Source organism: Nelumbo nucifera, chromosome 1 (genome assembly GCF_055504915.1).
Source record: "Nelumbo nucifera cultivar China Antique chromosome 1, China Antique-T2T, whole genome shotgun sequence".
In the NCBI taxonomy this organism is placed as follows: Eukaryota; Viridiplantae; Streptophyta; class Magnoliopsida; order Proteales; family Nelumbonaceae; genus Nelumbo; species Nelumbo nucifera.
Window position 1 is genome coordinate 65,375,987 of NC_142649.1, and position 7,180 is coordinate 65,383,166.

The following is a 7,180-nucleotide window of genomic DNA, read 5'->3' on the forward strand; positions in this document are numbered from 1 at the left end:
CGGAACAAGCAAATTGGCTCTTCAGATTTTTTAGGGTTTCCCGCCTTGAAAAAGCTATACGACTCAATTACATCAGTGTGAACCAAATGCATTCTATCTCTATTTGTTTTGTATAAATTTCTCTCAGAATTTAGTTGTTTTTTTATCTCGTGAAGAGTTCGAAGTCTATGAATTTAAGAACACAAACTTCAATTCTCGGACGGCCTATATTCTTTTATGGCGGGAAATCTTCATTCTTTGCCTTCTGCAATCGTTAATTGAAAATAGCCAGGACGTCGCCAAGAATTCTGCTTCATCCTCGTCCGATGACGATAAATTGTGTCCATCCTCGTTGATGGAGAATGATTTGACACGACCCCTTGAGACGATGACATGTGGATCTGACTCAGCATGAGCAACAGCTCAGCACCACAGCCTAACTGCAATTAAGTAACGAGCCCGTAGGATAGTTCGCTATAGGGGAGCTCGCTACAACACGAGCTCAAGGTTCCCCGAGCTACTGAAAGGGAATACTCCAAGACTATCCCAACTCGCGAGCTAGGGTAACCAGCTCGCTCCAACACTTAGGCAGAAAAACTGCCCCAAAGACGATCTTGAGAAGGGTCACCTCAAAATACCCCTACGAGCTCACTACAAAGTAGCTCGCTACGCGACAAGGTAGCTCGCGACTAAGCAACGCAACACTCTCAGGAAGCTTCTATCTGACAATACCATACCCGTCAGACTGCGCCACGTCTCCAGACTAACGGCGCAGCCCCTGCCCATTCAACAGACTACACCCACGTCTCTCGACAGATGGTGGCGTGCCTGTCCTCCCGGGACGTGTCACTCATCCAATTGGGTAGTATCCTGCAACGGTCACCTGCATAGCCCTAGCAGATAACAGCTGCGACAGAAGCCCAGTGGCGGTTACGCTTGATTTGACAATTATGCCCCTATAAAAGCCCCTTTGTCGAAAGGCATGGATCTGATTTTTGGATCTTGAATCATCTTACTTGCTCTCGAGCTAATCTTGAACACTCATTGATCTAGTGCAACCTACACTCTTAGCCTCTTTACACTCTTTACTATTTTTTTCCCAGCGTTCTAACTTAAGCATCGAAGTATTCCCACCGGGCATGTCCCCCGGGAATAGTTCTACATGGTCCAAGTGGCACGAAATTGGAGTGTGCACTATGCTTCGAGTTCGCGACATCCAACAATGAAGCAGAGTACGAAGCATTGATAGCCGGGCTAGCTCTAACCAACGAAGTGAAAGCCAAGCATATCATCATCTGCAGCGATTCCCAGCTCGTGGCCAATCAGGTCACAGGCGAATACGAATCTCGCGAACCAACTATGATTGCCTACTTAGTCAAAGTAAGAGAGGCTCTGCTCAACTTTCCATCACACTTCATCAGGCAAGTATCGAGGTCGGAGAACGCTGAGGCCAACGCCCTGTCCCGGTTAGCTAGCACTTGTGATAACACCATGAGAACCGTGCACATAGAGAGTCTGCCTCGGCCTAGCATTATCGGGGGGGCAGAGGAGGTCGCTCTTGTCATTCAAGCAGAGTCGAGCTGAATTGACCCGCTCGCGAGCTTCCTGCTACATGGGACCCTCCTTTCAGATCGCAATGCCGCCAAAAGGGTAGAGCGCCAGGTGGCCAAATACGTCACGATAGACGAACGGCTGTACCGAAGATTCCTACACGCTCCCCTACCTGCGCTGCTTGTGACCTTCAGAAGCCGAGCTCGTACTCCACGACACTCATGAGGGCCCTCACCCAAAAAGCACTACGACAGGGGTACTACTGGCCAACAATGAAAGCAAACGCTATTGAGCTCGTTAGAAAGTATGACAAGTGCCAGAAGCATGCCAATATCCACCATCAGCCCGCCGCCGACCTCAAGTATCTTACCAGCCTGTGGCCTTTCTTACAATGGGGGATCGATATACTCGAACCGTTTCCACCAGCGACAGACCAGAGGAAGTTCCTAGTGGTACCAGTGGATTATTTCACCAAGTGAGTAGAAGTTGAACCTCTCGTAACGATCACAGCCCGAAACGTCCAGAACTTCTTTTGGAAGAACATAGTGTGCCGTTTCGGGTTACCTCGGGTACTGATTTCTGATAACGGTCAGCAGTTTGAGGATATTAAATTTCAGAATTGGTGCCAAAACATGGGGATCCGACAGAACTTCACTTCAGTCGCACACCCTCAAGCAAACGGTCAAACAGAAGTCACAAACAGAGCTATCCTCCGCGGACTGAAGGCACGGTTAGACTGAGCTAAAGGACTATGGGCGGACGAGCTACCCAATATCCTATGGGCCTACCGAACCACAGAGAAGACCGGCACAGGAGAGACTCCCTTCAACCTCACCTACGGCACCGAAACAGTCATCCCAGCTGAGATCGAGGTTCTCTCGCTACGACTGGAAGCATATGACGACAAGGCAAATGAAGATGAGCTACGTACTAACCTCGACCTACTCGACGAAGTAAGGGACCTCGCATATATCAGGACCGCAACTTACCAACAAAGAGTAGTTCGGTACTATAACGCCAGAGTCAAGAAGTGGAATCTCCGCGTTGGCGACCTGGTCCTTCGTAAAGTTAGGGTACCTGAGCCCGGCGTTGGCAAGCTCGGATCGAATTGGGAATGACCTACCGAGTGAAACGAGTGCTCGGGGAAGGAACGTACGAGCTCGAAACCCTTGAAGGGTAACAAGTACCTTGGGCATGGAATATTGTCAACTTAAGGCAGTATTACCTGTAACTACTGAATAGACCATGAGTAGCTCTCAAAGCCTAAGGGCCAAAATGCCGATTTAACATGACATCGGCGCAATAAGACCCAGTCGCCTCTATGGCATGGGCGAACTACTGAGTAGACCATGTGTCACTCTCAAAGCTTAAGGGCCAAAATGCCAAGCTAACACGACCTCGACACAATAAGACCTAGTCGCCTCTATGGCATGGGCAAACTACTGAGTAGACCAAGTGTTACTCTCAGAGCCTAAGGGCCAAAATGCCGAGCTAACACGACTTCGGCGCAATAAGACCCAGTCGCCTCCATGGCATGGGCAAACTCCAAGGGTAGACTATAAGTTACCCCCTCAGCCTAAGGGCTAAAACACCGAGATAACTAAGACCTCGGCACCGTGAAAGACTTAGCCGCTTCATTGGTAAAGGTGAAGTATGAAGTACCAGAGACGTAAGCAGCTCGGGTCTGAACCTTACGAAGCATAGCTCATCTTAGTACATCGGTTGAACCAAATAAGGAACAACCTACTAACATACAGTTCAGGCATACACGGTAACTACTTCGTGGTATACTATAAAAATGCCTCAAAACACTAAGGGATAGCTCGGGGTAATAATTACCGAAAAATCCTATTTCAGGTTTGTAGCTCTAATAGCTCGAGTGATGAGATCGCTTTGGCAAAAAATAAAAGAGCACACCATACTTAGCAGAAAAAGGAAAAATTTCATTACTATTTCATATATAAAAACCGAGCTAAAAGCTCGGGAAAGTTCAACAAGAAGTAAAAAGGGGCACAACTGCCCAAGAAGAAGATTTTTGAAAACCGGGTTCTGGCACCCGGGAACCACCAAAAGTCAATCAGAAGAATAGAAAAACAGAAGAGCCACCAGCCTCAAGGGTCCACCTCCTCCACCTCGTCCTTTGGGGAGTCAGGCTCCTCCTCCTCTTCCTGGTTCGCCATCTCGGAAGCCAGGCCCTTCATTGTGATGCCGTCGAGGTTGAGCCCAGAGAACTTCTTTCGAGCCAACCAACGGTAGAGCTTGAATCCGGAGCGGTACGAGCTCGAGCCATACTCCACTTGGAGGTCGTGATATTCTTGGGAGTCCTTGAAGTTCCAAACTGCCCTAGCCCGCTCGGCCTCCACCATGGTGTCGAAGTTCCGAGTTCGGTCCAGAAGTGTAGACTCCAAGTCTCGAACCTGCTGGTGAAGGAGCTCCCTCTCCGCTGCCACCCTCGACTCCTCCCTGTAGCGCGCACTCTCCTCAAAAATCCTGGCGATCTGCGCCTCCTGGTCACGGGCGAGCAGATCCTGGGCCTCGCTCCCCTTGCAAGCCTGAAGGATCTCACCTCGGGCCTGGTCGAGCTCGCTTTGGAGCTTCTGGACGTTGGCCCTCTGATTGCGAGCGTCGCCAGAGTGAATGTTGGTCTGGAGGGCCATGGCGTGGATGGTGGAGTTCACCTGCCAACAAGAGACTAAGGTCAGAAAACAGGAAAAGAAAGGAAAGAACGAGAATAAAGAGAAAAGACCACTTACCACTATACAGTGAGAAGCGGCGAGCGCCTTGGGCTCTATCTCCCCCCACCTAGCGACCTCCTCGTGGCATATCGCCCTTTGGCTCTTCCGCCCAATCACGAGGTAATCATTGACACCCTCCTAGTTCCCCACCGGGAACTGCGGGTAGGGGAATGGGTGGGAAGGCCCAGGAGGAAACAACCCTTGCCTTGGGAGAAACAAAGTCTGGTTCAACAGACTCGAACTCAGTGCCCCCAAAAGTGGAAGCTCGGTCAGGACGCGACCTCTTCACCTTACGCTTTTGGTTGCTGGAAAGAAGGCGACGTGCGTCAACACCAGACATGATGGCTGCCAAAAAACCACAAGGTATTAGTCCAGTAAAAAAAAAGAATATATGTGTGTGTGTATTTTTACAAGGCACTACGCGACCTAAAAGGCAACCTACCTGGACTCAGGCCAGCCTGTGCGAAGTTTTCCTCGGTAAAGTAGTCTGAACAAAGAAGGCCTACTGCTGCCCAGGATAGCAGCGTTTTCCAAGTTTCAGGGTCCAACTCAACCCCAGAATTCTGGATGGCAGCCCTCCAAGAAGTTGGGAAGGGCCACCCCTCCAAGAAGTTCGGCACCTCGTGCAAGAGCTTGAAGCCGCAACGGGGAGAAAAGTAGTAGGAACGCCTTTCCGGAGGCGCTTCGGGAGTAGCATTCTTGATGCAGGGAATGGAAGAAAAGATATTAAGATCAAGGGGAAGACAATACTCATAGCACAGAGAAATAGTCCCAACTACATTCCGGATGGCATTGGGATAGAGCTAGTCAATGGTGACGTTGAAATGATTCAACACCTCCACTATTAGAGGGTGCTGAGGAAGACGCAGGGCAGCCTGGAGCTGTTCCTAGAAAATCACTATGTCATTGTGACCATGCTCCCAGGGAAAGTTACCGGAGGGGAGACTGTAGATGAGGTCCCGGGAAGGTTAAAGTAGTGAACTAGAGATCTAAGTCTCTCAGTCGTTATAGAGGAGGGACCGAAGGTGTCGGGCTCTCTGCCCCGAGAAGTAGAAGTCACCTCTTCGGAGGCCTCTCGAGCCTCTGAAGCCTGCTCCCAAGCTCTCCCTGAGCTTGAGGGGGGGCATCCTGGTTGCCGTTCCGGGGATAAACGTGGTACGGATACCCAGACATGATTGACAGAATGAATACTCACTGGAAAAGATGAAACGGTGTGAACAGGAGAAGAGCTTGGGCAGATTAGATGGATGCGCGACCTCAGAATTCGAAGACAAAGCAAGTTAGCACGAAATAAAATGAGGCCTAGGGGGCCCTCCTATTTATAACCACTGTGCCCCTAGATCAACGACCCAAATTGAGACAAATTTGACGTTCCACAGTCAAGCTGACCGCATGCCTTTTGAAACCGGAATGTGACTGACTGCACGTCTCCCTTGATTGAGGTAATGACGGCTGCACGACATCTGGAGTTAAGAGCCGCTTCAGCGTGTTTCTTGGCATTCGAAAAGTCAGAAATCCCCTGATTCCCACGCACACATTTAGTGCGAGCAGTCAATCAAGTTTGAACTTCGGTCAAATCCACCGGTCACACTTCATGAACTCCTCATGCTAAGGTAGCACTCTTAGCCCGAGGAGTGGGGGGCAATTGATGGAGGATGATTTGACTCGACCCCTTGAGACGATGACACGTGGACCTAACTCGGCACGAGCAACAGCTCAGCACCATAGCCTGATTGTGACCAAGTAATGAGCTCGCGGGACAACTTGCTACGTCATAGCTCGCTATAAGGGAGCTCACTACAACGCGAGCTCAAGGTCCCCCGAGCTACCAAAAGGGAATACTCCAAGACTATCCCAGCTCGCGAGCTAGGGTAACCAGCTCGCTCCAACACTTAGGCAGAAAAACTGCCCCAAAGACAATATTGAGAAGGATCACCTCGAAGTACCCCTAGGAGCTCGATACAAAGTAGCTCGCAACAGGATAGCCCGCTATGCGACAGGGTAGCTTGCGACTAAGCAACGCGACACTCTCAGGAAGCTTCTATCTGACAAGACCGTACCCGTCAGACTGCGCCACGTCTCTAGACTGACGACGCAGTCCCTGCCCATTCAACAGACTGCACCTACGTCTCTCAGCAGATGGTGGCGTGCCTGTCCTCCCGGGACGTGTCACTCATCCAATTGGGTAGACCCTGCAACGGTCACCTGCATAGCCCTGGCAGATAACGGCTGCGACAGAAGCCCAGTGGCGGTTACGCCTGATTTGACAAGAACGCCCCTATAAAAGCCCCTTTGTCGAAAGGGATGGATATGATTTTTGGATCTTGAATCATCTTACTTGCTCTCGAGCTAATCTTGAACACTCACTGATCTAGCGCGACCTACACTCTTAGCCTCTTTGCACTCTTTACTATTTTTTCCCCAGCGTTCTAACTTAAGCATCGGAGTATTCCCACCGGGAATTCTTCACCCTCTTCTTCTCAGGTGTCGTCCGTTGCCAATTAAGAGCCAGTTAGGAGTGTCCGGATTGCACAACATCACTCGTATTCTCATAAATGCTTGCAAGAGATGTATTAGCATGCGACGGGATTCCCTGTGCGAGAGTGTTTACTTACAGGAGATCCGCGCTTTGTTCGCACCTGGTAGGCGTGGGTTCATCACTGGATGCACAGAATACAATCGGTGCCGGAGCGGTGGAAGGCGGTCTGAACTCTACAATGTATCATATTCGTAAATCGTAACATCTTTAAAAATCTAATGGATGAAAAAAATGGTCCGGATTCATGAGCTTCAACCCGACCCAATAAACTGCTTTTTGTGATGGGTTCAGGCTAGCCCGACCCAAGTAGAATCCCTAACGGAACGGATTCAACGACGATGACGACGAACACAGCTCGCCACGGCGCAAGCAAATT